The sequence below is a fragment of the Ambystoma mexicanum genome, chromosome 8 (assembly GCF_040938575.1).
Source record: "Ambystoma mexicanum isolate Mex_15411 chromosome 8, UKY_AmexF1_1, whole genome shotgun sequence".
In the NCBI taxonomy this organism is placed as follows: Eukaryota; Metazoa; Chordata; class Amphibia; order Caudata; family Ambystomatidae; genus Ambystoma; species Ambystoma mexicanum.
The window spans coordinates 204,208,963-204,231,979 of record NC_090929.1 but is presented as its reverse complement, the minus strand read 5'-3'; positions in this window follow the sequence as shown (position 1 = coordinate 204,231,979).

Sequence of the window (23,017 nt, the reverse complement as noted above, 5' to 3'; positions counted from 1 at the left end):
ATGACAGGTAGTATTTCTCAAATAGCATTGGCGGTATTCCAGAACTATCACCTCTGCTGTTGATAAATGTTGAGTAGGGCAGATTTCCAGAAATAGCACAGTCAGAGCTAGTAACTTTTTTCAGCAGTATTAAAAGATTTGCCCAACTATGAATGACCCCTTTAGTTTGTAGTCGTCTAATAATGAATACCTGAAGATGACATCTTTCTATGTGTGTTTTTCAACCATGTCCAAAGGTAAGTACCACAAACAGTCCAAAAGCAATTTCTATAATCACTATATAAGTAACATCCATGGGTGCTATTCAGGGTGCTTTTAAACTCTTTTTGATTTAACACACTGCTGATCAAGAAATTCACCAGAACATAGGGGAAGCAATCGTACAGAATCAAAGCGAGGACAAGTTCTATTAAGATATGAGCCCTTACTTCCTTTGCAAACAGGAGTAGTGATTAGCTGCAGTGGTTTGTAAAAGACCAATGGTGTATGGGAAGCATTTGTGCCGACATTACCATCAAGGGACCCAGAATCTGTTATTTAAATGCATACATTGGCATTGGGTGGTATTAACATGCCACTGCAGCCTAGACCTCTCTCCCTCTCCCTCACTGTCAAGGCACATGTGTGGGGTCATACAGGCACATCTACAGCATTGCTGACATCAAGGCAGATGCCACACTCCATTTACACAGAATCTGAGCAGGCTTTGCAGCACTCTCTTCCTTTGTGCAAGGCTAGATTCTGAAGGATTTCATCTTTTTCGATGATTTTCTTTTTACATTTTGGAGCTTTGGCCAATTGGGCAGCAGCACAGCTGTACTTCCAAATGATGGTGCTAATTAGACTTAATGAGTGTTTTGGCAAATGTATTAACAGCTATCCGTAATCTGTACCATGGCAATTTTGTAGTAGTGCGTTACTGGTCTAGGGATGACTACCGATCCTTTCATTGCATCAAGAAGCATCAGACAAGGTTGTGTGTTAGCAGCGCCTGCATATCAACAACCATGTAGATGCACTAAAAACAGTTAGTATGGCTGCTCCATCGCTAGGAGTCAAAAAGGTAGAGATTCTGTTCTCACCAACAGTGTTGTGTTGATTAGTCAGACCCCCCAAGGGCCTTGAACGTGGCCTCAAGACATTTGGAGACATCTGTGATGATCTGAGATGGAGATTAATGTCTCAAACACCAAGAACATGGATTGGTCGAGTAAGAAGGCACAGGACCTGAGACTTAGTGAAAGAAATATCTATGTCCAGCCAGTTAGTTGCTGTGATTATCTGAGAGTGCGTGTTTGCAGCAAGGGTGCTTGGGATGAACAATTGGAAAAAAGCAATCTAACCATGGCCCAACAGGGTGGTGCTTTAAATCGTTTTATGAGAGACTTGTGGAAAGGCCACTGGCACCACCTTAGAGGTCTTTTATGCACAATCCCAGGCTGATTCACTCCATGGAACAGAAATGTTTAGTTATAAAAATATAGATATACTAGAAAAAAGAGAAAGTAAACTTTTAAAATCACTATTTTAAATACCAACTAGTACTGCCAGTTTTCCACTTCAGTTAGAGGCTGTCCTTAGAAGCATTGTCTCCGAAGCAAAAATAAAGCTTTAACTATATTGGCATAGAGTTTGGAGCAACCAACATCTAACTCCTTTGGCAGGGCTGTAAACAGTGTAATTAATCAACAAGGCTCAATATTACTCCCTTTTTGTAAATACATTTGTCAGATGGCTCTTGATTTAGCAATAGCAGAGCGATGGCACCATGCACGATTCCCCAGCAGGGGATCGCTTCCCACGAGATCTGACATAATATTAAAATATGAATAATGGCATCATATGTGTAAGATTGTGATAATGCATCCATGTGGTATCATTTCGAACCACTTTAATCGAACATTTCCTATAGATCGTGATCTGCTCCTGCATTGAATAGAAGATCTTGGTGGGAAATTATTATTTATTCAATTCTGCCAGGAGTCCTACCACTAGCTGTTGTTACGAGTAATTGGTCAAATCCCTTTGATGATAAGGGTATCTGTTCTACTTCTCACTGTGAGGCTATTCGCCATTTTATTATCTTTTGTCGATGCAATGTAAAGGCTAAAGGCACAGGACTTTGAGCATTATTTACGAATAATAAGACCAGCTCATACTTGCTATCAAATCACTGCTATCCCTTCTCTGTGGGTATTTCAAGATTTGGGTCGACAGCGTTGAGAATGAGACTGAGAGGAATACAAGAGACTGCCTCTGTAATTAATCAAATTTAAAATAGAAGATTTCTCGTATTCTGATGTCCTGTGGTATAGGGTATTTATAGGAAATGACCTAATTGGCTGCAGTGATTCTTTCGGGTCAACCATGCACTTAATTTACCTTCTAGCATGCTTCTAGCTTGATATTGTGATTGTATGATCTTTATGTGAAAACTGCATAAGTGATTTATTTTTGTGTGATTAGTATGGGTTTGTCCTTAAATAAAACTATTTACGAACAAACAAACTTGTGACAAAGGTACTGCAATGTCCTATTTGAAGGGCTTCCAAATTCCTCCATAAACAAACTTATCCAGAATGAAGTTCTAAGATTTGTTGTAGGTCTTACAAAATGTGATGGTATATCCTCTGGGAGAAGATCCCTTCATCGGCTTATTAAAAACTGTGTTGTTTTTAAGACATGGGCCTCATTACGAGGTCGGAGGTAAGTGAAAAAACTGTTGGTAAGGGAATTAATACCACGCTTACCACTACGCCTAATTAATGGTCACCAAAAATAGGCACTGATATCTCCCGCAGAATTAGCGCCAGAGGAAATAGTGGCGGTGGAATTAGCGCTGAAAACTATCTATAAATCCCCATGGCTAATTCTGCCAGGGGAATTAGCACTGGAAACATAAGTAGTAATTCCAGCACAGTACAAGGGAAAATACTGCCAAAATAGGCGCTAGTGAGGTGCAGCTTGAATCCCTATGGCGCAGCGAGCAAGGAACCTATGTCTGCACATACCCTCTCTCACATAGTGAGACAAACTGTGACCACAAAAGTGATGGGTGGAAGGTTTTGAATGAATCTTTACCACTGGAGTTGCACTGGGCAACCTTCCATACCAGCGTTTTTAGACCGTCTGTTTTTGGCCACTGCAAAAGTGGTCCAGCCATATGCAAATCAGTCTGGTACTGCCACCAATGGTAGCAGCCCAGACCAAACTGCTACGCCCGGTCCCCTCTGCACAGAAACACAAGCAACCCCAGACATATTTCGGCCTTGTTGGGCCTCCTCAGTGAGGTGCAGCTTGGTTCCCTATGGCGCAGTGAGCAAGGGACCCACGTCTGGGCATACCCTCTCTCACATATTGAGACAAATTGCGACCACAAAAGTGATGGGTGGAAGGTTTTGAATGAATCTGTACCACTGGCGTTGCTCTGGGCAACCTTCCACACCAGCGTTTTTTGAGCCCGTCTGTGCCACTGCAAAAGTGGTCCAGCCATATGCAAATCAGTCTGGTACTCCCACCAATGGTAGCAGCCCAGCCCGAACTGCTAGGCCAGGTCCCCTCTGCATGGAAACACAAGCAACCCCAGACATATTTCGGCCTTGTTGGGCTTCCTCAGTGAGGTGCAGCTTGGTTCCCTATGGCGCAGACATCTGGCAATAGCTGTCATCATCTCACTTGTGACCTTTTGAAAAAGCCTTGAAGGTAAACTGTGTTGTAATATGGACAAGTGGCATTCGCAGAAACCCTATGGTTATCTACCGTATATGGTACTAATGCTATACTTGTAGAGAGCAAACAGAAGAGAAGGTCTGACGTGTCCCTTTGCCTTGTTACAGGGTCTTGGCCTAATCCGCACCACAAAAGTGATGGGTGGAAGGTTTTGAATGAATCTTTACCACTGGCGTTGCTCTGGGCAACCTTCCACACCACCGTATTTTAGCCCGTCTGCGCCATTGCAAAAGGGGTCCTGCCGTATGCAAATCAGTCTGGTACTGCCACCAATGGTAGCAGCCCAGCCCGAACTGCTAGGCCAGGTCCCCTCTGCACGGAAACACAAGCAACCCCAGACATATTTCGGCCTTGTTGGGCCTCCTCAGTGAGGTGCAGCTTGGTTCCCTATGGCGCAGCGAGCAAGGGACCCACGTCTGGGCATACCCTCTCTCACATAGTGAGACAAACTGTGACCACAAAAGTGATGGGTGGAAGGTTTTGAATGAATCTGTACCACTGGCATTGCTCTGGGCAACCTTCCACACCACCGTTTTTTAGCCTGTCTGCGCCATTGCAAAAGGGGTCCAGCCGTATGCAAATCAGTCTGGTACTTCCACCAATGGTAGCAGCCCAGCCCGAACTGCTAGGCCGGGTTCCCTCTGCATGGAAACACAAGCAACCCCAGACATGTTTCGGCCTTGTTGGGCCTCCTCAGCGAGGTGCAGCTTGGTTCCCTATGGCGCAGCGAGCAAGGAAACCATGTCTGGGCATACCCTCTCTCACTAATCTGCACCAGGCAGGGTTTGGGCATGTCAGAGGATCTGAGTGTTGGGGAATCAGAGGGAGGCCTCAGGCAAAGGCAAAATGGAGGATCTGAGGCCTACATGTATGAGGGAGCCCGATGTAGCTTACCATAGCATAACCATCCTTCCACATCACCTGTCACTTCCTTGTGCATGATGGACCTGCCCTCTTATACAACACATAAGAAGCCCTATCCCTCCAGACAAGGCCCTAAAGGACGTCACGGCCTAACAGAAATGCAAAAACCCAAAAGCACAACAAGTGAACTACAGGTACCACAATGCACAGGGAAACCATACCCAGACAAGACACAGCACAGTTCCTCTGCGCAAGTTGACAGTACAACACTGACATGAAGTTTTGGCATGAACGATGCAACCCATGAATGTAGTCTCCCAAGCAAATGAGCACTATCACAAAGAATGTTTGTCAGAACACATGCATGAGTGCCCATATCCATGGACAACATGTTCATTGGCAATCCAGTTATAGCCTATACCTGTTACCTCTAGTGGATCAGTGATGTGTGATTCCCCAAGTGACATTAACCATTTCCCCTCTTATTCTATACAACATTATATAATGTAGGCAGCTAAGACTTGTGAATGTCAAATATGCCATTTGTACAGTATCTGACATGACCAACTGTTACACTTGCTTGCAGTTCTGTAACAAAAACGAAGCCCCATTGCCTTTGTAGGTGACTCTGGTTATCCCCTGCGGCATGACATCTGTCCGGAACCTACGGGGAACACAGAAGAGAGACCTGAAATGATGCTCATATAAGGCCAGGCTCTGCATACAGCGTACCTTTGGCCTGCTCTCCATAAGACAGTAGGCACCCAAATTAAAAGCCAGACAAAGTGGGCAAATGCTTTGTTTTATGTGCAATGCTGCACAGCATGTGCATTAGGGGGCATGTCCCCCTACTCCTGGATGTCAACATGCCGCCCTCCAAATGAGGATGATGGCATACATGCTAGGGACTACTTGCCGTGACGCAGTGTCTATGATGAAGACAGGGATGGATGTTTTGTGCAGCAAAAAGTGATTAGGAATGTATTTGAAGGATATTTGATTTTACATACATCACATTATTGTATATAGTCACACAGTAATCCTGTCACACTCACTCAAAGATGACTGTGCTCACTTATGTTCAAGTGTATATGTGATTTTATTGAATTCCAAAACACACATGCCATCCCACATTCTCATACCCAACACCCTTGCTCTCCCACCTCCCTCATCCTCAACGCCTATGCCCTCCCACCTCTCTTTTCCCCAACAGCCATGCCATCCCACCTCCCTTGTATCTGGCATGCGTGTCACATGTAGTGCAGTCTCTTTTTCGTGACTTATATTTCATGGCAGCTTGCTCAGACTGTGTGCCTGCCACATTGCTTTGTGACCAACAGGGAATGCCAGGTAGTGAGCCTTCTGTGTGGGTGACTGAGGTAAAAGGTTCCAACTATGGCCCCGGATGTATTTGATGCCGTTGCGGCATATAGGTGGTGGCTCTGCCTGTCCATAGCCCTTGCCATAGAGCGTGACAATCTATTCACAGCATCCCTAATTACGAGTGGGTGTTGCAGTTGCTGCTCTGTGATATTTCCTATTTGCTCTTGGCACTGCTCTATATTGTTGAGTCCCCTCAGATCCATTCAATAGTGTTCTGGGGCCTACTGGCAGGGTTGTGAATAAGGCTGGAGATCTCACTCATGTAGCTGTCCCCGCAACTACCTGATTTCACTGGTCCATTGCCATCATCCTCAGTCACTGTGTCGTGTCCTGATGCTGGTGGCATTGGATCACTGGAACTGGAGAGGAGGGGGAGTCAGGGGCTAGTAGAGGTGGTTGCCAGTGTGGTATTGGAGTGGCCACTGGTATCCACAGGGGCTTGAAGGATTTTAGTGTTGGCAGAAGGTGTGCTGCAGTATTGGCAGCAGTGTTGGTTGTGGTGCCGGCTGGTGGTAGATCAGCACTGGTGGCAGTGTCAGTGGTGGTAGTGTCAGTTCAAAAGATCCAGTGTGGCAGGCGTGTTCAGCTGGCATGCTGGTGCTAGCACCAGATGCTTTTTTGGTAGGGGATCTTCCTCTTGTTCCCTTGACTGCAGGATGCAGGTAGAGGTAAGAGCGGTTGTTGTTGGCCCCTATGTGCTTCCAGTGGTGTGTCCTATTGACCCTGATGTGATGGTCCCAACTTCATCTCCCTGGGTGGGCTGTGACCCTGTTGGGTAATGGATGATAAGCAGTCTCTTATCATGTGGACGGGTAGATGGTATATCAAGACACTTGTGTATTTTGGAGGATGCTGATCAAGGGTAATGGGGATAGGGTGGATTCACGTGAAGGAGGACATGTACTGTACCATTGGTACATATTGTCCCCGAGGTTCACACCCCTTGCAGGATGAGAGAATTGAACTTTGTGTGACATGGTGTGTGTCGTGATGTCCACCTTGTGGATTTCTCTGTGTAGTCAGCATGGTACATGGGCAGAGTATTTTGTCAGGTCCTGCACACAGCACTTTCAAGGCTGAGCTCAGGCAAGGAGATGTGGGGATTTGGCTGCAATGTTTGCATACCCTCTTTGGAAGAGACCTTACTCACATGATATTTAGATGTGCCAGGCCACTTGTTGGCACAGGCGTTTTCAATGTGGGTTGATTAGTATTTGGCTGTTTAAGGGATGTCCTGTGGGCAGAAGGAGTTACAGTTGCATGCATAGCCATGGGCTGGCCCGATAGGTGCATCTCCTGATTGCATGAGATCCCTTGTCCATACATGTAATGATGCACTTCTATTTTCAAAGTCATGTGGACATGGCTCCCCATCATGGCTAGCACATGCATATTGTTTTTCTAGCATTGGTCCCGTTGATTTTTGGCAGGGTGTTGGCCTTGACATTGTGGCCATCAGAATCTGCAGCCTGGCACATGCCTAGTCTTGGGAGTCTGGTCATGCATTCACATGAGAGAGGTGACATTCTTACTCACCAGCCTCAGGTTGACTGGCTGCTGTGACTTCTGTTATTCCCTCAATACCTGCCAAGTGGAGGACACAGTGTCCTTTTCCTCCCCGCTGTGAGGGTGAGTGGCTCCACTGTGCCACCTCCTGTGGCAGCTGCCTCCCGCCAGTGGATGGAGAATACGATGCGTTCCCTAGCCCCTAGGTCATTCCACCACTTTGGACAATCTTTGTTGTCACAAGCTGCTCTATCAAACACTACAGCCTTCTCCTGTATCTCTGTCCAAATGGCTTTCTTCCTCTGGCCAGAGGTTTTCCTTTGTTGTGCCCAAAATAGATCTTGAGTATGGCTGAAGATCTTGTCACAAGGACCTGCAGTTCTGACACACTGAATCTGGGTTTTCGCAAAAGCATTTCAGGCATCCTCCCTTTCTCTGTGTTACCAGGATTGTTGTGCACTCCCTCTTGGGCTGGATGGTAACATAATATGGGTGATCCTGAATGGATTGAGTTTTTAAAGATGGCTGCGGTGGAGCTACTCTTTTGCAAAATTATGCTATTCCCGACTGATGGTAATTCCAGCCCACAACTACCCGTGCTAGTTCAAGCTGGAGGTAACAGACCTGGGAGACATCCTAGGGGAACTGGAAGGGAGGAGAGAGGAAAACACTGACATAGGGACATCCATGCTATCTAGCAGGATGAGACCTGAGAACAAATGTAGCACTCAGCCCAAGCAACCCCTGAGATCCAACAGGAGGAAATGGATGACAATCTAATACCATAGTAGAAGGCTCAATTTCCCACAGCCACAACCTTGCGGAAAGGGTTGTGGATAAAGCAAGTTGGGCTACTGTATAAGTATGTTCTGATTCATATGGGGTAGGTTTGTTTGTTTGTTTGTTTGTTTATTCATTTGTAATGCACACCAGACACAAAGGTATCAGGGCGCAGAGGTTACAAGGAGATACACAGCTTGGGTTACAGAATAAGCTGCACATGGCAAACAGCAATAGAACAATGGTACAGGTACGGGAAACAAGTATGAATCAATAAATACACTGAGGAGTCCCCTTCCAGGTTTCAAGTCAAAGGGCCTCATTAGGAGTTTGGAGGTAGCCATGCCCTTATTAAGGGCATGGCTACCTCCAAACTCGGGTCTGGGTCCGGGTTCCCTGAATGGGGAAATACCAGACCATTCCGACCTAGGAGGGCCCAGTATTTCCCCATTCAAGGAACCCAGACCCGGTACATCCCCATTCCCATTTGAGCCCACATAGGGCTCAATGGAATGGGGAGAATGCTAAGGACGTCTGGTAAAACCAGGCATCCTGAGCGGGTCCCGCGAGCGGACCTTGTAATGAGGCGGTATGGAGTTAATGAGGAAATCTTCGCCATCTTCAGGGAGCTAGAAACACCGTCCACCCCGCCACCCACCCTCCTGAAGGATGAAAAATGGTGTAATGACATCCAATCCACCATGCTCAACAAACTCAATACCTTGCAAACGAAAATCCTAGCTCACCAAAAGGCATTAACCCCCCTAATTGCCACCCAAAATAGTAATCAGAACAAGGAGATTACAACTAACTCCTCTCCGGTATTCAACTTCAAGGACGTTAGTGAATCCGAAGTCATCTCCCTCCTAAAAACCATCAAACCGTCCAACTGCAAGGACGACGCATGCCCTGCTGAACTCATTAAGGACTGCGGCACTACCCTTGCCCCCTTCCTCACAGCGTTCATCAATGTCTCCTTCCAGTCAGGCCATGTCCACTCCGACCTCAAAGAGGCTTGGATACGACCACTCCTCAAAAAGCCATCACTTGACCCTTCAATACCAGGTAACTACAGGCCTATTACCACTGTCCCCTTCCTGCTCAAAATTCTGGACAAAGCAGCCTACCTGCAAGTCCAAAAATTCCCTGAGGACCACCGCCTTCTCGGCCTTCGGCAGTCTGGTTTGAGGCCATGACATGGGACCGAAACAGCCTTACTTGACCTAAAAAACCAAATGGACGACATAAGAGACACCGGGAAACCAGCGCTCCTTCTGCTCCTCGACCTATCGGCTGCTTTCGACCTTGTCGACCACACACACTCTGCCACCACCTCTCCATTGCAGCCCACTTCTCCCCCAAAGCGTGTGCATGGACCACTTTGTTTCTACAGGAAAGGGCCATGAAAGTCTTTTCTGACTCGGCCATGAAAGTCTTTTCTGACTCGGCATGCGCTTCTCCTAGCAACATCAAATGTGGAGTACCCCAAGGATCCTGCATCGCACCCACCCTCTGCAATCTATTTACTAGGCCCCTTTTTAACCTTCTCGACACCTTGGGCATCTCATACACCAATTACGCTGATGATACTCAGGTGCTCATCCCTCTCACAGGCGACTACGAGACAGACAGGATCAGCCTTAACTCCATTTACTGCACCATCCAAGCCTGGATGGCAGAAAATTGGCTGTGCCTCAACAGTGACAAAAGCGAGCTCTTACTCATTGGGTCACCATCCATCCTGGGTAAACTCGACAAGAACTATCGCTCCTTCACCATCGATAATATACCCTTCGAAGTATCCTACACAATTAAAACTCTGGGAGTCTACCTAGACTCTAACCTCACCATGAACAGGCAGGTCAACGCCATTGCCTCCTCATCGGCCTACTACTCTAAACTGCTCAATGCAGCAAGACCCGTATTAACCACGCAGAATTGTCTTACTATTGCCAGGGCCACTATCGGCTCAAGACTGGACTATTGTAATGCTCTCCTCAGAGGCACACCCAGCAAAAACATTGCCAAACTCCAGCTTGTCCAAAACAATGCACTTAGGGCCACCACAGGATTTCCTAAAAAGGACCACATATCGGACCTTGGGAGACAGGTGCATTGGCTTCCTGTTAAACAGAGAGCCATTTTCAAAATCCTCTCCATTACTCACAAATGCCTCCATGATCTAGCACCACCTACCTCACCCAGCGCATTTCCATGCCCACATCCACCAGGCCTTCTAGGCTAGCCTACACCAACCTGATCACCAAGCCCAAAACATGCAGAGTGCGTGCTGGAGGCTCCAGCTTCCCAGCTATGGCTGCCACCCACTGGAACTCACTACTCCCTCACATCAGGGCTATTGACTCCCACCTGGCATTCAGCAAAGCCATCAAAACCAGTCTATTTGTTTGAAATGTTCATGCCCAGCTCATCCTCTGTATCCAACTGAAACCTACCATGTTTGCCTCAATGTACTCTGCCACCTTCCGCCTATGATGTAACTAAGTAACTGCATACTCCAAATTCGTATTCTTGCCTATGTACACTTTCTTGAAAAGCGCCTCAATGCCCGTGGGCTGTAGTGCACTATACAAATGTAAATAAATAAATAAATAAATAAAAATAATTCCGCTGGCAGCTCTACCGGTGCCGTTAACCCCATACCGCCAGGGTCGTAATGAGGCCCAAAATCTTGTCCAACACAAAACAAGGAAATCCAGGGTTGTAACAGAGTTCCAACACAGTTCTTGATAAAGTCTGTTTTGTTTGACGAGGATTGACAAGGATTGTAAAGCGCCAAAAGACCCCAAAGGCCCATCAGTCAGCATGTCACCACCGGCAACCCCCTCTTTCCTCCTGGATCGCTCCAATCCCTGAATACCTTCTCGGTCAGTCTATACCTACCAGGGGACACTCATAGTCAGTCACAGCCAAAATTGTTGGGTCAATGCAGCCTGATATGAAGCAGACATTCCGTGGGGTCTAAGCAGCACTTTAGCATGGCTATTAGTGCGGTTCTTGCTGCCATAGTGTGGCATGCCATTGTATTGGTCTATATGGGCTTGTCGGTAACGTCTTGACTCAGCACTAATTGCAGAAAATCTATGATTGTCATTGTTTTATTTGTGTTTCCCCTGTTCTACTCCTCTTTTGGGCAAATGCTTTATTTGATATTGTCATTCAGGCATGCAATGAATTCAGAGCTGCTTTACTCCCTCACAGATGCTGAGCTTGAAATGAGTTAAATATTTAAATTCATATTCAATCAGCTTTATTTCGACATTGCCATAAAAGCACAAATAAAACAGAACCCCAAACAGTTCTTAATAGAAGATCTACTAAAACATATGTGGAGCACATACTTTCATACAAAATCAAATTAAACACATATCAAGAAATACATTCAGATTGTTACAAGCAAGAACAAATATGTACATTTATAAAATCACCCCGAAATAAAAATGTCATAAAAATGTCATAAAGAAATTTACATTTACAACAGAAACAAGATACAATATCATATTAAACTACAATTCAATAGTATCATATGCTACAGGTGCCACAATATTCAGTACAAAAATAGCAAAGTACCTAAAACAAAATGATTATATTCTTTGTTAATTAATTGATGAAAGCCCCTCAAATATGATGGACAGTTGATTAATTTATTCCATGTTGCCCATTCAAATGTATGGTCATTGTGACGAATCAACTTCCGGGGCACCTTTGGTCCACGAATGAATATCGGTTTCTAAACCATCAATCAGCCCCACACAACACAAGCAAAATTTAAACCTCCATGTCCAATTTTGGGATGGAACTGCAGGCTTATCTCCACAAGGTCATGGATCATTGGTACGTTGCAACACAGCGAAAATACAATTATTACCCACAACTATAAAAGGGACAGTCCAGACAAGGTTGTATACAAATATCTACTTTATTATTATCACAACAGACAGTTCTAGCAACACTACGAAATGCAACCCACCATGTAAAGGAATGCAGAGGTCAGACAGTTTCAAAGAAGGAAAAGGGATGCACTCTGGATACTGATTGGAGGGTAGTCGGTATGGTGAATAATCGCAACAGTTCAAGGATACCTGGCTTCAGCACAAAGGGGGCAATTGTTCTTAACATGTCTCTAGGAGCCTTCGGAGATTGACCAGGGGGACAGAACCAAAATGTACCTTGTGCTGTAAGTGTTCTTGGTGCTCGACAGGGTTGAGACGGTTTCAGGGTTCTTTGCAGCTACTGTGACAGAGTTCAAGATGGGACACAACTGCGGGTATCAGGCGGCAGACAGTTCGGCGAGCGAAGCTCCACAGACAGCTGCAGCATGGCCTACACAGCAGCTCAGGGTCAGGAATCATCTCAGAGCTGGTTGGCGGTTCTGAAGCACTGGTCGAGGCATCTCGGATGTCTTTAAGTGACTGCAGCGTAACAATGCTGAGCGTTGCAGTCATTTGCAACTCGAGTGACTCGACTGACTCGACAAAGTCCTTTAAAGTGGACGTTGGTAGATGCTCGTCGAGGCACTTCTCTCACCTTCTTCAATGGGCTTGTGTCATCCTTTAAGGCGAATGGCTCAAAGCTCGGGAGTTTGTTGTAGTTAGCTGCCTTGTCCTTGGTTTTGGATTCAGAGACCTTCTGGCACTTCCCACCTATGAAACTTGTTGCAGAGCCTATCAGGGCACGCTTTGTGCTGGCTGGGTACCAGTTCTGGAGCTGCTGGAGGGTCCTCTGGATTTAGTATCGTCCTCTGTTCCCTGGGAGATGTTTAGAGGAGAGATCTTGCTTCCCTCTTTGGAGGTCGTGGCCTTCCTTCACTGGTGGAAGATGTAAGGCAGACTGTACCTTAAGCCAGGGTCCAATGATGAGTTCTTCTTGCTACTTGTGAAGTGTTCAGATCTGCTAAAAGAGGGGCTTGGCCCTCTTTCAAAGCCAAATAGACCACAGGGATTGGTGTAGGCTAAGCCTACCTTAATGAACCAATCCTGGGTCCCCACCAACAATCTCCAGTATGTGTGAGGTCATAAGCTTTGCAACAGAAAAGGTAAAGGGATGAAAACATGTAATAGTAAGTCCCATCTATCTCACTACGGCCAGATCCACTGGTGGGTAAACAACCTTCCTACTTAGTGGGAACAAAATTATGTTACACAACCAAAAGAAGGAGCATTAATGTGTGTCAAAATGTTCCTCATAAGTGGAGTATTGGTAGCAAATAACAGACTTCCCGCCACACCACACATACATCAATAATATTTGTCAATGCTATTACAAAACATATTACTATAATTCATTCACAATAATGAACTTTTAAAATGCTAAAAATACATTCATAAAATCTACACTCCAAAATGCAATGATGTGTTCACCAATACACACCAATACATAAAACCAACATAATATTCAATATTACTTCCATTTAGTATCACATCAGCGTACAATTTTCTTCTTTAAAAAAAGGAAATACTATTAACATGTTGTATTAGTAGCTCTCTGGTTAATGGAGCTCTATGTGGTTCCTGATTAAAGTGGAAGGTCTCCCTTGAAGCTGCAGCAACACAAGACTCTGGTTCCTGCAAATCACATCCTCGCACCTTATGAATGGGGCCCCCCTGTGGGGTGAACTACTGTAAATGCGCAGTCACAGACATGACAGCTCACTGTCAATTGATACTGAGGAGGGAGCTGGCTTCAGGTTGACACAGTTGCATATGAAAGGTTGTTGGGGTTTCATATCTCCCTTGTTAACATCTCCAGCCAGGCCCTGTGTGGGCCTGTTTGAAGTACACTCTATTAGTATGTTAATTATGTTAATTGCTGCCACCAGCTGCAGGGCCCACCATAAGAGGGGTGGATCCATGGAACCGTTGTTAGTTAATCAGGCTGGCCATAGCAGGGGGGAGGTTTGGTCCTCCCCTTATGGAGATGCATTGTGTACTTCTCCTGCAATGTCCCAACTAAATATGACAAGGGGGACTGTGCCTGTAGGCTGTGTCCACCCATAGTACAGAGGTCTATGGGTATGTCGTGTGGTGAGCATACAAAACTGTGTGTGGATCAGCCCCACACATTTTCTGTAGGTTGGTCTACCATCATTCAATTTCATTTAAATTTTCGAAAAAGCCTAGGTGAGCGCACACCCACCGTGTGGAAGGGCGAATTCCTCACAGTCATGCAAAGGAATAGTTATGGTTCTGGGGGCACGGCCTGTTGTGGAATAAGTAGGAGATCAATCAAATCAGGAATAATTTGTCTAAAATCACAGGCTCTAAGATCTGGAAACAAAGTAGATCAACAAATGTACTTATACTTTGGACATGAAAACGTAAAATAATTTAGATGTCTTCCTTATTCCTGCAGAAAGGACAGAAAGGAAAGGGCATAGCTGAGCCAGACTAGTGCTCAAGAGTAAGTCTTGTAGGCAATAATTGAAACATAGTTCTAGCCTTCTCTCCATCTGGCCTGAAGAATTTAGGCTAGAGTGATGGTGATTCTTGTCCTTCATTCGTTCACAGGCTTCCCTGTACTCTCCAAATGTATGCAGAGAATAGATTTGTCTACATTTCTCTCTTGTGGAGTCCGATTCATGGCTGTGTAAAACCACACAGACACATACTAATGGAGATCAGCAACATTTTAATAAAGCAATATAGCTCAAGTAGGGGGGCATTACCAGTCTGGTAATACCCCGTTGCATTCGTTAATGCCCCCTCTTGGAGGGTTCTATTACTATTAGTACCACGGCACATTGTACCAGGTTACTAATAGTGTTTCGAAACAGCATGAAATTCGTTTCTCAACTCGAGAAAAAAAATGGCTGCCTTGGATCAGGGAGCAGGGACTACAAGTAGTCCCTTCTCCATTTCTATGGCAGCAAATCACCCAGCCAAGATGACCCAGGTAAAGGACTGAGATAAGGAGGGGTGCGGATATATGGAAAAATGAGGTGGAGGGGAAGGGGCAGGGGGCGCACACTACCTTTGCTCCCAGAGAGGGAAGATAGTGGCCCTTGCTCTGAGAAGGCTCAGAGCGGAGTCTTTCCCTGTGTGACAAAGACCCCATTCTGAGCCTTTTCATTGGCTGGGAGGCTGCCACGCCCACCTCGCTGGGTACTAATATAGCCTTACAGACTGAGGGAGGGGTCATTATCATGGGATAATGGCCTGCCACCAAGTTCTTCGAAGGGCATAAATTGGAGAAGGGTCCTTATCCGAAGCGATCATGACCCCTCCCAAGGTCTATAAGGTTAGTAGCACAAAATCGTTGTAGCAATAAATGTTTTGGAATGTTGATGGTGAAGTAAAACACGTTACTTTAGTAGTGAGTAAAGTAAATAGTGTAACTGAGTCAGTAAATTAAATGTGGTTTATGTTTTAATATTTTTTTTTTAAAAACAAGGTTCCCTTCATGAATTGAGCATTTTACTTGTAAACTTCATTAAAATGGAGTGGGTTCACCGTGAGCATGATTTAGGATGTCACATAAAACTAAATGGTTTCTCTATAAGAAAATGAAAGCAATTTTGTATGTTTTACTTCCTCTCTGGTGAGATAAATTTCATTTTTCAGCAACAAAAAAGTTCTCACAGAGAGGAACTGTCTTGATGAAAGAAATCTTGACTGTGAATTGCATTGCTGTTTCCGTGTCTGCGTTTGCAGTCACAATGTTCAGAAGCAAATCATAAGCAAAACATCTCTGCTCGAGCTGTCTCTTTGTTTCATAATTCAGGGCAGAAGTCATGAGTCTAAGGACTCTCTCTTTAGAAATAGTTTTTCCATTTTCTGGGACGTCTGGGCTCTCACATCCCCACAGGGAAGGCCATATTGGGCAATTGTTACCTTGTGCCATAGCGCTGCACTGTCTTTTTAACGTGGCACATTCCCCTTAAGCTTTTGTGAAAGAAATGCCTAAATAGGAAATAGATGTAACCAATACCAATTAAGCCCCATTTGAATAAAATGAATAAGGAAAGTTTCTTTTTGCACCAACAATTCACATGTTGGTCTTAGAGGTATTAAGACGAGGAAGACCTTTTACTTGAACCAAACATTACCATGGAACGCATGTTACAAAGTGAAAGGGGTTCTAGTTAACAGGAAGCTATCATGTGTGTAGCTCAAGAGAGGCCCTGGTGTACATCCTACCGCAGGAATGTCCAGTGGCTCCTCCAGAGGTTCATGTTAAACCATTGGTGTACAAATTAAAATCATGGGGGAAGAACGCATTTCGGCTGAACCCCCAAGCTAACTTAAAGGTTTTGACTACATACCCCACCAAATATGAATGTGTCCTTCACAGCAAAGACAAAATGGAGAGGCCTTAAGAAGTTCAACAGGGTGTGAGGAACTTGAAGTTATTCTAACCTCCGATACAATATCAGCCAATTGAGAAAGGCAAAGGTCAAGATTAGGTTGATGAAAACCAGACAAACGAGTGAGGACTGTTAGGAAAGCTTTCTCTTTGAGCAGCAACCTTTCCTCCATATTCTATGGTCCACCAAACATTTTGCTTTTTTTTTACACTTTGGCCTGACTTTTTACTGTGAAATGAAGCCTTCTGCTTCACTCCACTGGCCTTTTGCTCATATGTTATGGGGAAACGGACCAGTCCTTCAGACTGTCAGCACTGTGCAACTAGACAGCACTTAAAGGATTTTTGGTTACTTTTAAATGTGCCTAAAGACAAGCTGATGGCAGCTGTTACATGTTTACCATTTTTGCTATCTTTGCCTTCGGGCATTTACTGCATTTGGCTACTAACTGTGGATTCTGTCCTAACATGGCAGTGCCATGAGTTGTTTTGCTTGTTCTTTGGTGATTATGTTCTATGGCCTTCTTCCTGCCTTCTCAGGTCAGGAATTTCCTTCTATGGTCAAGAATTTGCCTTGGAAAGCAGTGCGTTGAGTGGGCTACTGCAGTCCATGTGTGTTGGAAGCCATGAAGTGGGTTGGGACTGGCTGGCCCCAGTCCACATACTGGTTTGGGTGTGTCTGGAGTGTATGCATGAGTATGATCCACAGTGGCCCCTGATTGGAACACAGTTGGTGCATAGGTATGGGGTAGATCTTTCCACTGGAGGGCTGAGTTTTTGTACTCACCTGAATTTAGGATAAGAAGAGGAGTCATGCAGCCATTCCAACAGATCAGAGGAGGAGCCAAGTATCCTGTGTAGCTGTGCAGATAACGGAAGACCCAAGGAAGAATCCCAAAGAGACCTTGCAACCAATTCTTGCTGCTGTCTCGGTAGAACCCTGTCTGGCTACTGATCTCAGAAGACGCTCACTGGTGCTTCGACCCTTTGGACTGGGGGAACGAGCCAGTCTCAATGTCTTCTCGCGTTCCTGCAGCCTGGAGTGTTCGGAAACCTCCCTGGACCACCCGGTGGACTGACCAACTCCATTTTGGGCTACCATAATAGAAGCATCGCTGTTCCGTGTTTTCTTCACCTGGAACTTTGGTCCCACAAGTCAACTTCCTTCGAAGTGTCAGAATCCCAGCATCAAAGGGTCCTGGAATGGACGGCTTTCTTTGACCGCGACAGCTGAGATTCCTGCTGTCACTGTGCACAGTGACAATTGCTGGAACCAAGCATCCCCATCTGGAAGAGTGTCCATAAGAGTCCTGCATCGGTGCCTACTGCATTTGTCCACTGTAAAGGGTTGCACTAAGCTCCGGGACCAAACCAGAACTTTGCTTGCATCCACAGTTCCGGGGCATTCTTGACCGGAACCAATGGCGGGAAAACATACCTCGCACGACCCTATCTGACCTTCCAAGTCTGGGGGAAAATCGGAGCATGGGTGGTGAGTAGTCACCATACTTACCGGTGCCCTTATGTGCTCCATCCTAAAATTTGTGAAGAACTTTGATTTGATTTAAACTAATTTGCTTTGACAACACTTGTTGCAGAAACCCTCCTAAAGATAGAAACGTACTTTACCCACTAGTAAACTCCTGTGAAATTCTTCTGGATTGATCTTCATATCCACAGGAACATTTCCCTAACTTTTTCCCAGCTTACAAAAGTCCTTTCGAGCTTTCCAGCACAAGGGCCCATTCAACTTAGGGTTGGACTTTACAAGTTAGGGTTTCTATTCCTGTGGACTGTTGGTGCCATTATTAACTACTTTCCTCCCCTTTTAGGTATTGGGGGTGAACCGTACACTTTGCTCCAAGTTAACTTAGTGTTAGTTAAACGAAAGCACCCAATAATTAAATAAATATTGCTCTAACTGTGACTGTATTTGTGTTTTTAGTAATGTGTAATAACACAACCTGCTTGATTTATTTTTCTAGTGTGTTTCTTGGCCAATAGTAAATATAGTATTTCTATGCTTACTGTCTAAGTCTAATCATTGTGTGCCCTTTGTGTGGACTCATTGTGAACCCCTGCCTCACTCACCTCTCCTGAGGCATAGCCTTGACCACTCTTCGTGTTAACTGTAACTAGGGTGGCCTAAACTCTATCCACCAGGCCAGAGTTTAGAAATCCATCTTAACAAGGACCAAGAATAAAAAATATTTAGCTACCAAAAGGTACAGGTTCATCACCTCTTCCATAATACTCAAGCCTTCTCTAAACCCTTGTTGAGATTGCACCAGTATATTGCGACTTACACACCAGTCAATCTCGCATGCACCAGTTTCGCAAATAGTTTGGAAGTATTTTGTAAAATGAGACTGGATAATATGATTTCAGGAATGTCTGATCCCCCTTCTGTTAAATAGCAATAACCGGGGCATTTGGGCAACCAGTAGGGATCAATCCAGTATGCTATCTAGGTGGGATCAACCCAATATGCCATATTTCATTGACGACTCTTGTCAGAATGGGGCCCCATCATTCTTTTTTGTACTTTATGAAGCCATCCGGGATGGCATCTGGCCAGGGTCTCTTAATTGTGTTTTGAGCTCTTAAGATGTTTATTACTCGATTAGGGAGAACATTTGATTGATGGCTAGGGTTATTTTTTTCTCAATTAGGGAAGTTGCTTTCCTAATTGAATCAACCACCTCAATGGATTTATCGACCTCTTTAAAATACCGAAATCTTGGACCCAGTTTGACATGGAGTTTTTGACATTTCATCATTTCATGTTATCAAATGGCCTGCTGGAAATGAGTTTCCAAAACGCGTTGTTGTCATTGACACAGATGATCCCCTTGAGTTGAACCAGACTGCATCAATCCACTAATGTTTTGCGTGTCTAATGCTATTTCATATTTGTGTCTTAAATTTCCTGATTGAAAGGTAATCCACGTCCCTGGTGTTACGAGCCCTCAACCATCCCCATCTGTTACCTTTTTACAATCCCCATCGAACCATCCAGCCTTCTCCCTTGCCCTTATTTGCTTATATGTCTGACTGTATCAGATGGAGAAGTGAAACAAGGTTTACCTTTTGCGAAGATGTCTAAGGAGGTGGTTATCTATTTTACATGTTAAATGTATGTTGTTCTCACAGGCAGTATCAATCACAACATTCCTTTGCATAGTATCCAGGCAAAGTGTGGCCATTTGAGATTTTTCACATTTAATCAAATGTTGTCTGTATGCAGAGTGCCTTCAACTGGGAGGTTCTCTACATTCTGGTAGTGACCATCTAACAGCAAGAGGTTCAGAGGCATAGTATCACTATCAAACCTCTCTGTAATGGGCACCTTCTTAAGCATGTACTAATCAACGCCCTTAAGAACAGAACAATTAATTACGGCAGAGCCTTGCTGTGCCAAAAAGGCTACTTTACCAGGCGTGTCCAGAGAGGTTCTCCCATTGATACTTCTCATTGACCATTCAAGTAGGACAAGGTGATGTTTAAAATCTTCTTGATCACAATGATTATCGAGCATATTTTCGTTGTCTGGGATCCCACAAATGTACTCCTGTTGTGAATCACATAATCGGTAATGGGGATCATTGCCAGATTTTAGGGTGAAATATCCTGAAACAAATAAGATGTCATTCATGTAGTTTACAGATATACCTCACAGTAATAGATCTGAAATTAACTTTTTCAAAGCAGTAAAGTGTGGAAGGTAGCCATCAAAGACTCTAGCCAAAGAATTAGAGATGTTCATTTTAAGCAAACTTTGGCAAGGATCAAGTTCAAGACCCTCTGTATTGTCCGTAAGGCTTTCTGGGGCCTCGGTCTGCACTACCTCCAACTCTCTCTTCCTAAGTATCTCCCTTCTCGAGCTCTCTGCTCATCCACCTCCAGCTCTCTGAGGATCAGACGCTTTTCCAAGCAGAGAGTTGGGGGCAGATCTCTTTCTTCGGCTGGGGCCTCCCTCTGGAACAGCCTCCCAGCCTCTCGCAAGCTTCAGCAGAACCATCTTCGGTTCTGGAAGCAACTCAAGACCTTCCTCTTCGCTTCCGCTTTCTCTTTTCCTTTCCCCTGCTGATAACCTGTCTGTTCCACGCACCCTGTCTCCTGGCCACACTCTGAATTTGGGAACATGTCCCTCCTTTTTCAGATGCACCTCACATTGCCTCTTGGCCCCCCTAGCAGTTGTGGACTGTACCTGTAACCCTACAGCCCTCTCTGCACTTATTAGCAACTTGCTGGCTGCACCCTCCGATTACCTGCACTTAGCCACCCATTGGCTGCACTCTGATACCTGGACTTCTCCTTCTCCCCTCGCTTTGCACTTCTCCACCCCCCACCTCCATTTACATTTCTCCCCCCGTGCTTGCGCAATGCGCAATCTGAATGACACAAGGCCTAGTAAGATCGTTGTTTTGTCCTCCCTTTGATTCCCCCTCCTTGTCTTGTCGCACCTAGAAACACTTGTGTACAGGTGCATTATGAGGATAGCTCAGCGGCAACGTGCTCGCCTTGGAAGACGACACGGAGCAACACAGGTTCGTTCCCCGGGTCCACGCTTGGAAACCTCTGGGTATAAAGCACGTAATAAATAACCCATCATATCATATCTTATCATATCATATCATATCATTACAGGAGAGGCAATTACAGGTCTGTGAAGATAAACCCTAGAAGGCATTATATAAGATAAGTTAAAGACAATACCAACAAGGACAAAGAATATCCTCTGGGCTGCCAGCGAAGCTTAATCCCTCTACCAATCACACAGGAACCCAAAAACCTGCTGCAACGAACGGAGGGAAGCTTAAAGGATAGTTCAGGACTTTTTTTTATTGTCCCTACGGTTCGGCCATGTGTTTTTAAGCATAAATCGGTAGATCGTAGAAAACTTTCCTATGGACCTTACCCGACTTTTCGTCCATTAACGCACTCGAAATCAGCCGCCATTTTCTGATAATCCTATCATTTCCCCCCATCGACCTGGCTCACCTGCTTTTGCGGCACTAAATCAAATCCCCCGCCCCTGAAACAGACTTTATCAAAACATTCATATTCCCCGCCTCTATCCGTGACGTGACTGTGCTGCGTAGGCAAACGCGCCCAGGCGTCTTCTACGCGACTCCACACAGAACCCGGAAATCAACACAGATCAGCTCACAACACAGCGCGCCACAATTGGGAATATGAAACTGTACTTTTAAATCAAACCGCAAGATTGTAAATTTGGTAAAGTACATTTATTTGACATCAAATGTTTAGAGAATATTCAGCGATTTTCATTTTTATTTGCTCACGTTCCAAAAAGTTCGTTTTGAGGCACGCGATGTTCCTTTGCTGTACACAGGGTCTTAGATCATCTCACAATACAGCGCCACAATTCGGAATATGAAACTGTGGTTTAAAAGCAAACGGCAAGATTGTACATTTGACAAAGTACATGTATTGGACATCAAATGTTTAGAGAATATTCAGCGATTTGCATTTTTCTTTGCTCTCGATCCAAAATAGTTCGTCTTGAGGCAAGCGATGTTCGTGTGCAGTACACAGGGTGTTGGTTTACGATAAAATAAGCTCTTCGGTCGCACTGATAATCGCATGGCTGTTCCAACAACGAGGCACTAGGCCACCACAACGGTCTGTATGTTGCATCTAGCCGTTAGTACCGCGTAAGGGCATACTTGTACTTGGCGATCGTCCCATAAAATGGTCAGGGTGGTAACGTTGTTTACGCGGAGAAGCAACTGGCGGTTGAAAAAGCCATCCGCCGGTGTCTGGTATTCGTGACACATACAATAATGAAGGATGTACCTGTTTTAAAAACATAAAAAATGAAATTAGTCTCACCATCAGATCTTTATTAAAATTATTCATTTTATATATTAGGTCGGGAAATTATTTCATAGCTAGGACAGTGCAACTGGGTATTATACGTCAAGGGGGGGCTGTAGGATACTGAGACAGTCCCCCAGTGCAGGGGTTGACAGGGAGGCAGTGCAGGTGGAGAGTGGAAGGGCCCAGGACCGAGGTCGCAGACAGTGGACCAGTTGTAGCAGGGGAGAGGGAGAGAGAAAGCAGAAGCAAAGGGGAAGGTTTTGAGGTGCTTCCGTAAAAGGAGATGGTTCTCCTCAAGATAGTGCGTGGTACAAAACAATATGCCACATAGAACGAACAAGTACAACTTAACCCGTCTTTAAAGCTACTGTATAGTAATTAAATTGCGGTATAAACTCATCTAAAGAGTTACTTACATTATATTTGCATTTTCCATTGTGTCTGTGCGTAGGGCAGCCCCGAAATACCACTCCTTCTATGCCGAAATTATTTCTTCTAATGAACGAACATTAAATGGCTTTCGTTTCTGAAATTATATTCATTATCGTCTCTTACGTTATTGCCCCACACCCCCAAAAAGAAGTCT